The sequence below is a fragment of the Acromyrmex echinatior genome, chromosome 1, assembly GCF_024713525.1.
Source record: "Acromyrmex echinatior isolate Ae372 chromosome 1, ASM2471352v2, whole genome shotgun sequence".
Classification (NCBI taxonomy): domain Eukaryota; kingdom Metazoa; phylum Arthropoda; class Insecta; order Hymenoptera; family Formicidae; genus Acromyrmex; species Acromyrmex echinatior.
The window spans coordinates 462,571-480,461 of NC_141852.1; the positions used below are offsets into that span (position 1 = coordinate 462,571).

At 32.4% G+C, this 17,891-nt stretch overlaps 1 long non-coding RNA gene across 1 annotated transcript in view; it reads right to left on the minus strand.

Annotated features, from left to right (window-relative positions):
• Positions 1-5,315: 5,315 nt before the first annotated feature.
• Positions 5,316-17,891, minus strand: part of LOC147910759 (uncharacterized) — a 71,357-nt gene continuing 58,781 nt past the window's right edge. Inside the window, exon 2 of the long non-coding RNA XR_015546878.1 lies at positions 5,316-11,177. This is a non-coding gene — a long non-coding RNA (uncharacterized LOC147910759). The remainder of the gene's footprint in view (positions 11,178-17,891) is intronic.

Sequence of the window (17,891 nt, forward strand, 5' to 3'; positions counted from 1 at the left end):
CGTCAACAACTGAACCGTATATTTCGCGGCCAATGGATAGGTAAATATGGTCCACATAACTGGCCACCACGATCACCGGATCTTACAATTTTGGATTTTTATTTGTGGGGAAGAATAAAAGACCTCGTATACCGCGAACGATCTACGACTTCAGAAGACATGAAGAACAGAATTCGAGAAGCCATTCAGTCTCTAGATCCTGTCGAAATTCGTCGGGTGACGGATGATTTTCAACGAAGAATAACAGCCTGCATACATGCACGTGGAGGACACTTCGAAAATCTAGACTGAACACATGCGTACGAACAAAGGTAACGGCAAGGGGAACCACCTTAAAAAAGCACCCCGACGAGGTGTAAGTCCGACCTTGTGACCTCCATGTGGTACATCTTGGGTGACGCTGACACAGGCGGCATCGACTGTTCAAGATCTTGATAATTAGGAATCTTTAAAAATCGATGTACACGACTACAAATGAATCTAAAGGTAGAATTCAAATTCACCAGCAGATGGATGCATCATAGCTATGTAAATACCTAGTATTGTTTGAACTATTTTTTGTACAAACACATCCATATCTTTTAGAAGGTTGGTACGGGTGCTCTAAAAGTAACTTGACCTCCACATGACCTCTAAGGGTAATTTTGACCTAGGCTTGATAACGTATTCGGACGTAAAATTTTCCGCTATTTTCATTTGTGATGTCATGAATAAGGGTTTACATTTGTAAAACGGTACTTTGATCTTGAGTTATGCCCAAGGTCGACCTCAAGGTCAAATTCAAGGTCACTATCAGATAGATCTCCCGAAATCCTGTAAATTTTGTCTGAACTATTTTTTTGTACAAACACATCCCTACCTTTTAAAAGGGTGGATAACTTCAGGTTCCATACAAATTTTTTTTAATATACAAATCAAATATTCTGTAATTTCAAAAGCAATGTTACACTCAGCAAGAAATGCTGCTAATATTATTTCTACATTTTTTACTTTATTTTTAAAATTAGAATTTCTAATGTTATCAAGACTAATTATGATTTTTTATTTGTTTTGTATGTGAGACATTCACTGATTGTGAATGTTTAACTAGATTTGTTTTACAACATATAATAGTTTTTCACATATATTACAATAGGCTTTATTTCCTTCAGGATGAGAAGCCAATCATCCTCTAAAAACATTTTCGTTTAACTATGATCGATTAAAATATCTAATTTTTTATTTCTTAATAGCTCCTTCTATTCATAGTCATTTCTAATATATAAACTTAAATAATATCATACAACCTGCTTACTTATCCTAAATCATATCCTAATATGCTGCTTAACCTTGGCGGGAACTCTGTGCCGCCACTGCCCTGCGCCCATAATATTTTGCGTACATGCATTACTGGAATGTTACTGGATTCCCTAATTCAGTGCGGCGCATGCGCCAAAAAGCGAGTCCATCTGGTATCACTGGCCTAGGGCCAGTCGATCGAGATTGCCGAGAAAGCATTTTCATTCGCTTTAAGGGGATGCTGGAGCGGAGGCTGAAGTTAATCAAGGTCGATATTACAGGTTTTTATTTCCAATGTATAAGATGCTTACGCCTTCTGAGTTAATATGATCATGCAGGAAATTCGATCGATTAATTATCGATATTTTTATTCCGTTTCCTACATTACCATTTTAGCAGGAACGTGTATTAGGGTCGGTTCCACAAATGTAAAATTTATTTTGGAAAATTTTCCAATTTTAGAATTGAGAAAAAAATAAACTGTAATTGAAGTTAATCTTATATTTGTAGAATCGGACCTTAGAAATACAATTGTATTATGTACACATGCAGTGTAGGCCATGTTCCAATATATATCACCAGTATTAAAAATCTATAATATACATAAAGTACAGTTTTTAACTTTAATAGCTATATCGATATGAAGCCGTAGTAGCACTTTTTCCTTACGTCCAATATCATTTTAGGTAATAATAATATAATATCAATAAATGAATATGACATTGCACATACATAATGTAATTCTTTTTCATGAATATCCATATATATATATAATGAGTATATCTGTACACATAAAATGAGTATTTATCAGAGAATTCATAATTTGGTTATTTTTTTAAGATGTTACGTCTGATCATCTGTTTGATTCTCGTTAGCTTTAATTTATGTTAGTTGTATGTATATTCTGATATTGAAAATATAAAAGCATATATCACTAATATCTGTATATTTGACCATAAAAACATATCTCTTTTTATTTTTTCAACGTAGAAAAAAGAAGATCAGTACACCTTTTTGTTACACGTAACAAAAAGAGATGAAGTAGCTACACACGTACGTGAATATGAATTAGAAATATATTTTATGTTTTGTAATGTGAATACATCATAATGCACATAAAATATAATTCTATTATTCACTAATATGTCTATATTATATCTGCATGAAAAGCTAAGTATGAGCTAAGTATGATATAACTTCTATCTCTCTTTTATGGGCCTTCTACAATAAGCCATTAGTTACAAATCAGAAGTCAGAAGCTAAAAATTGATCAATCACAGTCAATTTTTCTGACTTCTTATTTATGGCTGATTTATGGCTTATAATTGTAAAAGGCCCATTAAACATAAAATAAAAAGAGATGGAATAGCTACATATGTATGTGCAATGTATTTACGTACTGACAATACATGTTACATCCTAAGTTAAAATGGTATTGAGAATAAAGAGAAAAGTGCTATTACATTATACGTATATACATGTATTTCAAATACATTACATCCGAAAATATATCTAAGTCACAGTCAGAATGTATTTAGTAAAAATATACTTATTGTAACTTGCTGTTAGTCAACGTACACATTGACCTATAAGTGTATACATTTGCTAAAACATTTTGCTTTGAATATGATATACTTATATACATTTCATAAACGTACAGCATCGTACGAAAATTATGCATGTGACTATTGACTGTATAATGTATGTTATATATATGTATAACATATATATTATATAGGATGTCTAAAAAGACCCCGGATTTAGGAACTGAACATAAAGATGACTATAACTATAATCGTAAAGGAATGTGAATTATACTTGTATCGGCATGCATAGTACGCCAAAATATAATATGTTGACCTATGATTCACATTCTCTTCTATGATTGAATTGCGGCCATTCTTGTGCTATAAGGCCATTACATAACGTTTTTAGAAAAAACGTTTCAGACAAAAGTTATATATAAGGTTTCAAAGAAGCTGTTTACTGATATTCAGTCTTTTTTTTCTTCATTAGTTTCTTTGTTTCCATCATGTCAAGCAATCAGCTTTTGATTCCATCATACTATTCACATTTCTTTAATTGCAGACGCAAAATTCTACAAGTTGATTCCGTAATTGTATTTCATCAAATTTGATAATCGAATGCCTCTGCCAGTAAATTAAAAATAGTCAGTCCACGATGAAGGCCTCTGACATTTATCTATAACTAGCCAAAGCACGATTTATGGCTGTGGCATTTTGTTATAGCTAGCCAGCTCACGATTAATGCCTCTGACAGTAAATTAAAAATAGTCAGCCCACGATGAACATTGGATCTAATTAAACAAAGCGCAATTTATTGTTATAACAATAAATTTAATCATATCACTTATATGATAAATAAAAGTGATATTTTCACGAACATAAAGATGCTAACCTTTTCCATGCTGGCTTTATAGGGTGCCTTCCAACAAGAAACACACATCACAATAAGCAATTTTGACCTTCTAGAGTGCCTTCCAACAAGAGACACAGTGTGACACGATGCATCATTACAATCTTGTTCGCCAATACAAGAATGAGATACTGTATTGTACTGAGTCGCTTGTTAGAAAGCACCCATAACCTTCTCTTACCAAAGGCAGACAATATTCTGCTACTACATTTTTTCTATTTTGTAGACACAAAACATTATATAAATATATACACACACACACACACACACACACACACATACATACATATATATGGTTGTGTGTAAAACACTACTACACTACACTGAATTGACAGTTCTGTTGCGCGGCAACGATACTGTGAACGCGGGTCATACTGGTTACAGCTGATTGACGTATAACGCCGTTGTTTTCTGACACATACAGCGTCACGCAAAACGATATATGTATGCATATATATATATATATATATATACATATATATATATACACATACATACAAAAAATTTTTATTTTTCACTCTAAGAAAAAAGATACATAATCGATATCATGGTCACATTATCTTCTCCTTAGCGACTAATTAAGAAAAGGTGTTCACCGTATCTAAATCTACGTTATTGTAAAAACTCTCTATTATTTTTGAAGTTCTATTATTGATATATCATTTAAGTGCATTCTCCAGATTTATTCCACTAAAAAAAAAAAATACAAATAGATGACCAGATATATGACGTGGTAAACTAAAATTCTATATTACATTCTGTGGCGCAAAAATGTGATCAGTAGCCCTATGAAACTGAATGTATCATAAAAATAATAAAGTAATATTTTAAAAATACGTTACATTCAGTAAAATGCATTAAGTTATTATAATGTTCAATCACCATTATTAAGAAAATACAATATTATGTAGAAAATAAAATATTTTATTTTATTTTATTTTATTTTCATGACAATTTGCTGGAAGGTATGATCGCAGCATACTATTCCTTATACTGTGACGTTCTTGAGATACACGTCCGCACGTGAGCGGTTCGGCCGTCAAGCGTCAAGCGGTTGTGAAGAAAAAATAGGCAGCATTTCAGAAATCGGCCCGAAATGCGCAACTAATTTTGAGCACATTGAAGTACACGTATATAATTTCTGTAATTTTATAAAAAGTATATGTGGAGTAATAGGTTTATTAATAACGTTATTTATTAAAAAAAAAAATTATGAAAAAAGGAAAAAGCAGGATCGAACATAAGATCTTCAATAATCTGATCTTGCACCCAACGCCCAAGAGCACGCTGAGTTCTTGTGGATCACCTCGACGAACACGATACATATAGCACACGAAAAGTCTTAAATTGTATATCTCATCAATGTTTATGTTTTGAAATCATTTTTGCATTTGCATTTTTGCTACGTTAATGAGAAAGATATATGATTAATATAATATAATAAAAAGAAAATGAAAGAATTTTAATTCACAAACACGGTTGCCAGCTCTCCGTTTTTTTTTTGCCAGACTTGGGTTGCTTGGACTAATATTTAATACTATTTAAATTTAATATTTAATACTCCAGCAGACGACAAAAATTGGAGATTTTCACATCTGCTGGAGTATTGAATATTAGTCCAAGAAACCGAAGTCTGTCAAAAAAAAAAACGGAGAACTGGCAACCGTGTTCGTGATTTAAAATTCTTTCAATTTCTGTTATTTCGATAGAGCGAGACAGAGAAAAAACGGATAGAAGCTCCGATTGTAATCGGTGAGTCTCCGCGCGGACACGCTGAACTGGGCTCGTCTAGCAAAACAATGAATCTGTCTCTGTCCTTCTCTCTGTGGTCGCTTGTTTCTAGCGACCGAAAATATTTTCTCGATGATCTCGGCCGCTTGGCGTGTATCATAAGGAAGAAAGAGACATTCTAGATACATAATTTTTATTAAATTATATTAATTTTGCCTTACGATTTAAGTTACGATGGCGCGTGCCATAATTAACAGCCTGGAACATGTTGTTTATGTTTGGCCCGATAGATGTACCACGAGTCTCACACGATATTATAAGTGAAAGAGTTAATCATATACCTTTCTCATTAATATATAATAGCAAAAATGATTTCAAAACGTGATAGTTAACGAGATATAGTTTACGATTTTCCGTGTATTTTATGTACCACGTTCATAGAGATGGTTTGCAAAAACTCAGCGTGGTCTCGGGCGTTAGGTGCGAGATCAGAATGTTGAGGATCCTATGTTCAATCCTGCTTTTTCCTTTTTTTCTTAATTTTTTTTTTAATAAATAACGTTATTAATGAACATATTACTCCAAATATATTTTTATAAAATTATAGAAATTATATGTGTACTTCAGTGTGCTCAGAACTAGTTACACATTTCGAGCCAATTTCTGAAGTGCTGCCTATTTTCCTTTACAACCGCTCAACAGTCGACGGCTGAACTGCTGGATCGCGCGCGGACGTGCATCTCAGGAGCGTCACAGTATAAGAAACATGCTGCTATCATACCTTCCAACATGAAAATTATCATGACAACATTTTAGCATGAAAATTATCATAAAAATATTTTCCTTCCTACATAATTATTATTTTCTTAATAATAGTGATTGAACATTAATAAGTATATACATTTTACTAAATATTATGTACTTTTAAAATATTTACTTTATTATTTTTATACATTACATTGATACATTCGGTTTTTTTTCAAAGAGCTACTGCCATGCTTATGTGCCACAAAATGTAATATCTTTTAATATAGAATACTGATAATATCAATTTAAGATTAATAAGAGTCGATACAGAATGAGATGCGTAATTTTAAACTGGAATGACTCAACTTCAATAACTCCGTGATGTCTTCTTTATTCAACATGTGAATAAAGAAGGTATGTTGAATAAAGAAGACATCACAGAAGACTAAGGAAAGTAAAGGATTAATAATTTGCTATAAGGTACGGAGCATATTTCTTAGTGCAACGCTCCTGAGATACACATCCGCGCGCGATCCGGTGCAGTTCAGCCGTCGAGCATTGAGCAGCGGCGGCGGGGGGAAAGAAGGCGATGCTTCAAAAGTCGACCCAAAATTTAACATGTATTCTAATAACTATAGGAAGAATACCGAATCACTTTAATAGATAAATAAAAAATTATTTGTATATTGCATATAAAGGCACATATAAAGGGTTCTTGATTTGTTAATCATAAAATTATATTGACATCATCCTTATAATTATATTAATCGCACTTTTGCAATTTGATTGATTATCAGAATTTTCATTCGGATAATTATAAAAAAAACATTTCACAGAAAGTACTGATCGACGTAACATTATTACAGAAACATGATTTTTTTTGGATCTTTTCTAAAGATAAATTAAAACTTTTAGAAATACACGTATAATTTCAATAATTAAATAAAAATATATTTAGCCTGTAATATATGTTTGTTAATAATGTCACTTATTTAAAAAAAAATATATTATGAAAAAAGAAAAAAGGAATTGATCATGAGATCTCTAACATTCAGATCTCGCATCTTACGCGTGAGACCATGTTGAGGTCTTGCAAATCATTTGTATGAATATGGTATATAACGCTCATGGAAAATCATAGAAATATCAATATCTCGTAAATTATCGTGTTTTGAAATTATTTTTGCTATTATACATAAATTAGAGGGATATAGATTAGCATAATTTATTAAAACTTATATGTTATCTACATATAATGTTCCTTTTCCTCTTAATTATACACATTGCACGGTCGAAATTTTCCAGAAAGCATTTTCGGTCGCTAGAAACAAGCGACTATATAGAGCGAGAGAGAGGGAGAGAGAGAGAGAGAGAGAGAGAGAGAGAAGGATAGCTGTTTCGTTCGACAAGCCTAGCTCGGCGTGCGGAGTCTCACCTATTACAATCAGAGTTTCTATCCTTTTTTGTTCTGCAATTCAAGAATATGATTTCTATCGATTCTGGCATCATCGCCGATGCAGCAAGGACGCATGATTCTTTTTCTAAACAACGATCCTGATATATATTTCTATATATACAAAAATATATTATTATAGCGTTTTCAACCGATAATATATTGCTGGTTTATACAATGATTCAATCCACTTCTGTAATTAAATAGCGGTACTTCGCTTGTGCGCGATAAGAGGAATGGCGCTTCTTACTAAGTCGATATTTCGACATCCGAGTCGAGTCAAAAATGTGATGTATATAATAATTTCAGACCTTGCATAAGTAGCTGGCGATTTACAGAAAACCTCAAAGAACAATACTTGCAGAAACGAGTTACGAGCTTTAGTATAAGAGCAAAGAGTATTCGAAAATTTCATTTATATGCTACGACTGCTATAAGATTGCCGCTTGTCGTTTCGACATCCGAGCAGAAAAGAAGCTCAATCGAAACACACGGCGTGTTCCGAACCTTGATATATGCATGTGTAAATAATTCAGTAAATAAAGTTTAGACATGTTGTATACATGTACACACACACACACGCGCGCGCGCGCATACACACGCGTGTGTACGTATGCTATTATATATGCATATATATTAGGTGTTGGAATTAATTCGTAGCGTTTTACAAGTGATGGGAAGTACTTTCATTAATGTATTTTTTAATGCTCATGTGAAATAAATAACATTCTTTCATTAAAAAACGCTACGAATTAATTCCAACACCTAATATATATACACACACACACACACACACACACACACACACACACACATACATATACATACATATATATATATATATATATATGTTATTTTATATATATGCATCAATAATTTACTAAATAAAATGTATGTAAAAGACAGAACAGTGTAATTAAAATTTTATCTTCATTTGTATTCATATGTAAATAATATGGTATGTTTTTTGTTTAGGAAGAAATTATTTCAACAAAATTGAAATAACTAATATCATATTTATTTTATTATTTTTCCTCTCAAAAGAAAAAACTTTGACCAGGGCATGTTTATTGATATGGGTCTGAGTAGGTCAATAATTCAGATCATTTCTATGATTCAGCGACGCATTTTTCATGACAGCGCCGCTGTCGGAATATCGCGGAACTAAAATACTGCTTAGTTTCATGGCTTCACAGCAATTTCACTCGTAATATACAAACGAAATTTTTGTATACGCCTTTCTCTTATACTAAAACTCCTACCGCGTTTCTAAAAGCATAAGATTGTTCGTTTAGGTTTTCCGCAATTCGCCAGCTACTTTTTATGAAAGATCTGAAACTCTTATATGCAACACATATTGTGATGTGTTGACTACAGAACCGATAACAAAACTGTAAGTCTTTAATTTTCTTTCATTTTTCGTATTCAAATGTAGCTGGCGATTTGCGTTGTTGTCGATACTTTAATTGTGGAGAAGGATTTTTCAATTCATAAACACAGTTATGAGAAAGGCGTTTTTAATATTTAATGATAAAACAGGACACTCTAGCATCCCCTTAAGAGTCGATAAGAGGGACTCATGGAGACCTCTAATCGAAGATGAATATTTTTATACTGAAATTACGGCTAAAAATATTAGATGGATCGCGTTTTAATTGCGATATTCGTAATCAAAGGCTCGTACAGAGCGATTTTTTTTGTAAAAAAAGAAAAATAAAAATTTGTTCTGATATCTCATTTGATGTGTAGTACAATTGAGGTGTACATGATCTTATTAATAAAAATTTTAAGAATCAATTTGCAAAATCTGGCCTTTCTAGTAATAAAAAAAAAATCCCAACAGATTTCATAAAGAAATAATATTTCTTCGAGAAGAAAAATGAGCATAACCTAGGTCACCAGAACTGCATGTTCTGCTACTGATTGCTAATCATAGGGAAATTCTTCACATTGAGTTGAACAAAGAAAGCTAATAGATTTCCTTATCTTTCTTTATGGCACTAACAATTTTCGCCTTCAGTGTGGTTGAAAGCAAATACTAGACAACTTGAGACAACCTCTTGAAAAAAAAGCTTTTTTCAATCTGTCGGTAGAAACGACTGAAGACTGAAAATACTTTCTCAGCGATTTCGGCCGTTTGGCGTGTATCAATATAAGGAGCGATGCATTCAAGATAACATATATGTTTAATACATTTTAATAATTATACTTCTCCCATTAATGTATAATAACAAAAATGATTTCAATAATTTGAGATATTAATTATTTACGATTTTTTATGGGAGTTGTATACTACATGTATAAACACAGTTTGTAAGAATTCCATGTGATCGTGTGCCTAAGGTGCGAGATCAGTATAGAGATATAAGCTGGAGATCTCATATTCTAATCCTACATTTTTTTTCCTTTTTTCACATATTTTTTCTGAAATAAAATTATTAATAAACATATTAGGGCGAGCATATTTTTATATAATTATTGAATTTATTCGTGTACTTTTAAAAGTTTTAAACTTACAATCAAAATATAATCAAATGTTAGAAAGAATATATTGTAGATAAAATTATTAAAACCATATTAGAGGTTGGATACAATATAAATAAATTAATTTATTAAATCTTTATTATGTGTTAGTGAGTAGTAAAAAGTTCAAATCAGATCTACACTTTGTTGAAAAGCGAGAAAAATTGGAATCATGAGTTAAAGTATTTATAATTACGTTATATATGAAGTTAGATGATGAAATCGACTACTTTATTTTATCTCTTTCCTGACACATTATTCTTTTTTACATCTAATAAACAGAAGATGGAATAACAGAAATAGCGATGATGTCTTCCCGAACGCACTCGTCAATTTCAATTTCTATTTAAAAGTTGTTTTGTTTGTGAAAATAATTTCAGTATCAAGAGAGTGCTTTTTATCTCAACACATAAATAAAAGCACGTGTAGCGAGATAAAAAGCTAATATTTTACAATGAAAGCACAGTATAAACTAAATTAAACATTGAATTAATTAATCAACATTTGGGTATGTAATATATGAAGAGAAGTTATTGTTAAATTAGTAAATTATTAAAACAGGTTTTAATTAAAAATATTTTTTTCATTAATGCGCTAAAGAGTTTAATCTTAAAATTTTATTACTTTATATAATATATTTATTTATATTTTTATATCAAAATGAAGGAGAAAACAACAGGAGAAAGAGAGAATAATTCTATTATTATTTTAATATTAATATTTATTTTTTATTAAAAAATGTGCGTGCGTACGTGCGTGCATGTGTGTGTACATGCGTATCTAAAAATATTTAATTTATGAAAAATATTTGGATTTTATTGTCTCTTCCATGGTCACCCCTATTTATGTGATAAGGCGGTTGCGATGGTGATAGCTGTGGCTGCGATTGCCTTGGAGACTCCGGTTCTTGTTGTTGTAGTTGCTGTTGTTGTAGCTGCTGTTGTTGCTGCTGCTGCTGCTGCTGCTGTTGTTGCTCTCGATGACGTTGGCGGTGTTCCATTTGTCGATTCTGTATAAAAAAAAATTTTTTTAATTGCATGTGTATTACAAAAAAATTTAATAAATTAAAGAAAAGGAATGAAAGAGAAGTAAGAGTCAACGTGATACTTAGTGTGCGCAAATATAATAATATCGTATAATACAATTTAATAATTAATTTCAGATATAAAAAATTATTTATCCATATTCGATCCATTTAATATTTCATTTTAGATATAAAAAAATTATTCATACATATTACATCCAACTTAAATATGCATGAATTTAATATGTATGAATAATTCTTTTATATTTAAAATCAAATATTAAATGGATTAAATTTGGATGAATAATTTTTTTACATCTTAAATCAATTGTTAAATTGTATTATATTATTATAATATATTTGCGCACTAAGTATCGCATTGCCTCCTATTTTTCGTTTATTTCTTTAATTGTTAAATATTGAGAAATCCTATGCAATTCTTTAAATTATAAAAAAATATTTCTTGCTAACTGTATTATACAACAGAAATATTTAACATTATAAAGTTATCAAATTTCGGCATATACAAATTCTATTAAATAAAATTAAAATTCTGCTTTACATAAGCTGTGTCAAAATTCATTGTCAGTGCTGAAAATCTATAGTGCACATAATGTAAATTATATATCTTCAGAGTTAATAGTAAAAATAGCATAGTTATAATATATATTGTACATATATTGTATTAAAATTTTATAATAGTAAATATTAATATCATTTTTAAATATTAATATCATTTTTTTGTAACTTAATTAACTTAATTGTAACTTAATTGTAACTTAAATTGTGGTGCAGCACAGTGATGCGAATTCCGGGCCGCTTGCAGCACGCGATCAGCGCCACCGTTCGGCGGCCTGGCGCAACCGGTAGCAACACAAGCATGAGCCCGTGTCCGTGTGACTTCGTTAGTTAGAAGCGTGCCGACTATTATCGCTCTGTCCTTTTTGCACTACGTTCTTATTGCCTGCCTTGTCGGCACACTGAGAACGAGAGAGAACATTGTTTCACTCAAGCGAGCGTCGAGCAACCGAAATATGCTTTCTCGGCCTCTCGGCTCTCGACGTCAGGCGTGTATCAGGAGACATGGAGGCATGGGAACATTCTAAATAACATAAGTTTTAATAAATTGTAATAAATTGTAATATACCCCTCCCAGAATATTATAAATCGTGTCAAAACGCGATAATTGACAGGAGATTAATTGTTTATGATTTTCCATTCGTATTATGTACTATGGTCATAAATTCGATCCGCAAGAAATTGGCGTGGTCGAGCGCGTAAGGTGTGAGATCGGAAATAAGTACTATAATTAGTAGTAAACATATGTATTAGATCAAGTATATTTTCATATAATTTTTGAAATTATTGCTCGTGTAATTTTGTGTAATTTTGAAGCAATAGTTGTAGGAAAAACCCGATTCGCTTTTCAATAGGCAAATAAAAAATTATTTTAAAATTACACAACATATGAAGGCTTTCAATTGTACACTACAAAATTATATTGGTATCACCTTTATTTATATTATTAATAATCTCGTTTTCAAAATTTTGTTCATTAACAGAATTTTAAATGCGGATGTGATGGTTAGAAAGAAACATTTTATACAAAATATTGATCGACACAAAGCGTATTTGTCATAAACGCAACATCATTAAACATGTTTTTTTTAACAATAGAAGTCAAAACGTGGTTAAACTTAAACAATGTGATTGAAAAGACATACACCACGAGCGCAAGATGTTAGTAGCGAAATATTTATATTTTAATAGATTACCATAGAATAAAAACAATACAATAAAATAGACCTCATATATCAGGCTATCTTCAGTATTACAAAATTAATGTGTGTTATAACTTTCATACATGTTGAAAACACCTAATTTCGAATAAATTTTATTCACGTTATAATAATGAGATAAAATATTTTTCACGCTCAATTACAATTATATTTTCGAAGAGCTTGACGCTCAGGTTATAAATTTTTTTAGTCCATAAAATCATGTCAAATACTCCAGATGTCAATTGTCGTTTTTTTGTCACAACAGTTAGTCGAACTTATTGAAACACATAATTTCCAGATTCTATTAAATGTGAAATTTATTGATAATATTAATAGCGCTTCAATTGAAAAAATTAATATAACTGTGATATATATATATGAGGTCTATTTTATTGTATTGTTTTTATTCTATGGTAATCTATTAAAATATAAATATTTCGCTACTAACATCTTGCGCTCGTGGTGTATGTCTTTTCAATCACATTGTTTAAGTTTAACCACGTTTTGACTTCTATTGTTAAAAAAAACATGTTTAATGATGTTGCGTTTATGACAAATACGCTTTGTGTCGATCAATATTTTGTATAAAATGTTTCTTTCTAACCATCACATCCGCATTTAAAATTCTGTTAATGAACAAAATTTTGAAAACGAGATTATTAATAATATAAATAAAGGTGATACCAATATAATTTTGTAGTGTACAATTGAAAGCCTTCATATGTTGTGTAATTTTAAAATAATTTTTTATTTGCCTATTGAAAAGCGAATCGGGTTTTTCCTACAACTATTGCTTCAAAATTACACATACGAGCAATAATTTCAAAAATTATATGAAAATATACTTGATCTAATACATATGTTTACTACTAATTATAGTACTTATTTCCGATCTCACACCTTACGCGCTCGACCACGCCAATTTCTTGCGGATCGAATTTATGACCATAGTACATAATACGAATGGAAAATCATAAACAATTAATCTCCTGTCAATTATCGCGTTTTGACACGATTTATAATATTCTGGGAGGGGTATATTACAATTTATTACAATTTATTAAAACTTATGTTATTTAGAATGTTCCCATGCCTCCATGTCTCCTGATACACGCCTGACGTCGAGAGCCGAGAGGCCGAGAAAGCATATTTCGGTTGCTCGACGCTCGCTTGAGTGAAACAATGTTCTCTCTCGTTCTCAGTGTGCCGACAAGGCAGGCAATAAGAACGTAGTGCAAAAAGGACAGAGCGATAATAGTCGGCACGCTTCTAACTAACGAAGTCACACGGACACGGGCTCATGCTTGTGTTGCTACCGGTTGCGCCAGGCCGCCGAATGGTGGCGCTGATCGCGTGCTGCAAGCGGCCCGGAATTCGCATCACTGGTGCAGCATCTGTAGGGTATCTCATATGGATACCCTACAAATATGGGATGTCTCATGTACCTAGATACCACATATCCGGATGGATACCCAGGTATAACAGGAAGTGCAATTTCTTGCACTGGTGGCGCGGGCACCGGCGTAGAGATTGTTATAAAGAAATAATATTGTATATGTACACACATCATCTGTACACACATTTGATAAATATATTAATATTTTATTTGTGCGTGCGTGCGTGCGTGCATGTGTGTGTGTTTCATATACAATCATAATTTTTATCTTACTGTTTATTTGTTGATGATGTTCCATATTGAATCGCACTGTACTTACTGTACAGTGATACGTCTGCACTCTCATACACTTTGCAATACAGCTGTCTTAAACCTGGTAAGTGAAGATAAAGTTCTCTGCACTTTTCTAAGAGAATCGCGGCAAATACAATGAATCGCACAGTAGTTGAAAGTCCGGAAATATATATAAATTTATATAGGGTATTATTGAATCGTAATTTTTTTTTTCTCCCATTTATTTACAATCTGTCAATAAGACAATAAGTAAATGTTATATTTTACAAAGTTGAGTAACATGTAAGTAACTCTCCCACTGGAAAGCACTCATTTACAAAATTATGTTAAAATGAATAATATAAGTAGTTATAGTATGAGACTCCGGTTAAGAATACAATTAATAAAATATAAATTATGAATTTATGAAAAATGTCATAATCGTTGGAATTTCTTCAGTCTTGAATTTTCCCTATTTCTGTGTAATACTGCAGCCAATTTGTTTGGGTGGGTTTTGAGTCTATCTTTATATCTTGAGCGGATCCTAGTTATTTCTTCTTCAACAGTTTTAATGTTCAGGTCGTTCCGAATGATCTCATTCGGCACAAACCAAGGTGCATTTGTGATTATTCTTAAACACTTAGACTGGAACCTTTCCATTATATTAATATTGGACTTAGAAGCACTTCCCCAGAGTTGAGCTCCGTAAGTTCAGACCGGTTTAAGGATACATTTATAAATGAGAATTTTGTTAGACATAGATAATTGAGATTTCCTGCCAAAGAGCCAGTACATCTTCCTTAGTTTCAGATTTAACTGCTTACGCTTAGTCCAGATATGTTCTTGCCATGTAATACGACGATCCAAATGCATCCCGAGATATTTAACACGGTCATGTTGAGGTATTGTTTTGTCGTTGAGAAGTATTTTAGGGCAAGTCATTTTACAAAGAGTGAAAGTGACATGTGTAGACTTGTTTTCGTTGATCTTAATTCTCCACAACTGGAACCATTTCTGTATTTTGTACATATATTCTTGTAAGTTCTGTGAGGCTAGGATTGGGCTCGAGATTGGGCTTAATGGATAATAATGCAGTATCGTCTGCATATGTTGCAGTTGTGATGTTATCTTGTGATAAGGGTAGGTCAGCAGTGAATAACAAATAAAGCGTGGGACCCAGGACGCTGCCTTGCGGGACACCAGCGTTAACAGAATACAGATTAGATGTTGTGTCTTTGATTTTGGTCTGGAATGTACGATTGCTCAAGTATGACCTTAGGAATAAATAATAATTTTTTGGGATCCAGTTTTTCAATTTGAATAATAATCCATCATGCCACACTTTGTCGAAAGCTTGTGCTACGTCCAGAAACACGGCCGAGCAATATTTTTTTCGTTCCACAGCAATGATTTTACTTAGTATTCGATTCACTTGTTCAATGGTGCCATGATAGTTACGGAAACCAAACTGATGATCGGGGATAAGATTTCTATTAGTAATATATTTATTTAATCTATTTAGAAAGAGCCTCTCTAATATTTTTGAGATTATAGGAAGTAGGCTAATAGGCCTATAAGAAGAAACAATATCTGGATCTTTTCCAGGTTTCAGGATCATAATAATTTGTGCCACCTTCCACTGATCTGGGAAGTATGCTAAGCGAAGGCAAGCATTAATTAATATTGCGATGAACCTTACAGCTTTAGTTGGTAGTTCCTTGATGATCTTAGCATCAATATTGTCATAGGGCAGGAGTTTTTTTAAATTTAAGATTTTTAATAATACCTTTAATTTCGTTGACTTTAACTTGCGGAATGGATGTATCATCATCCGGGAAAGACTTAATTCCTAGCATTAAGGTACTTTCTTCTTCTTCGGGAATCTCTCTTGACGTGGATTGAAAGGTTGTACATAGGTGGGTAGCGAATGTATCAGCTTTTTCGGAGTTCATTCTTGCCCAGTTTCCGTCGCTCTTCCTGATAGGAGGAATAAATTGTTGAGGCCGTTTAATTTTTTTTGTACACTTCCAAAGCGAGTAATCGCTATCCCTGGTGACATTCAAGGACTCGATGTAATTTTGAAATTTAGAGTTGTGATATTCAGACAAAACTGTTTTGAGATCTTTGATGGCCTTATTCAACTTGGCTTTATCAGCACTGTTTCTTATCATTTGCCAAATTTTTCTGAGCTTTCTTTTTTCCAAAATCCTAGTTTTAATATTGGTTGGAACACCTTCCTTACTTTTATTATTATTATTATTCGTATTCTGAGTTGAAGTAGAGGCACTGATAGCACGATGTATAAGAATGTTGAATTTTTCGATTTCATCTTCAAGTTCGTCAGGCTTCTTTAAGGATACGTTGCAGGTTAGATTGCTATTTATATAAGTCTTGTACTCAGTCCAGTCAGTATTTTTATTGTGCAATTTGTTGTTTATGTCCATAAGAGAAATTTTGGTTTCTACAGTGACAAGGATTGGAGAGTGATCAGATGTTAATTCCAGGCTAGATTGCGCTTTTACATGAAACGGATTTAACCCTTTTGATACTGCGAAATCAATTAAATCGGGAAGTTTATTAGAATCCGAGGGCCAATAAGTAGGTTCACCAGTTAATATTGTGCTTAAATTATTAGATAATAAAGTTTCATACAGCTGACGCCCCTTAGCGTTGGGAGTAGGAGACCTTGAACCCCATCAGGGATGCTTGGCATTATAGTCGCCTCCTGCGATGAAACGGTGTCCCAGCGATTCGAAGAATTTGGTGTATAATTGCTGTGAAATTGCATATTTTGGAGGGGAATAAATTGTAGAAATAACTAAGGGCCCAGACCAGTCCTCAATCATAATGCTAGTAGCTTGCAGAAATTCTTTGTGGTATTTATCAATTTCGTGATGTTTAATTGATGTTTTGATAATAATAGCTGTACCTCCGTGTGCTTTATTATTTGGATGATTTGTTGTGTATATACTGTAATTAGGAATTCGTATGTAGTTCTTATTAGTAAAATGTGTTTCTGACCCAAGCATAATGTCAATATCGTGGAGTTTAATGAATAATTGCAATTCTTGTGTTCTCTGATTTAATCCATTCGAATTCCATATACAGGGTGGGCCATCTATTGGTACGTTTTTGAATTTCGTCGTATGGCAACACCGAACGAGCTACAGACCCGAAATTTTGACAGTTTATTAGTCATACCGTCCGCGGCACGAAACAACATGTTTTCTCTTGAAGAGCGTTTTGAAA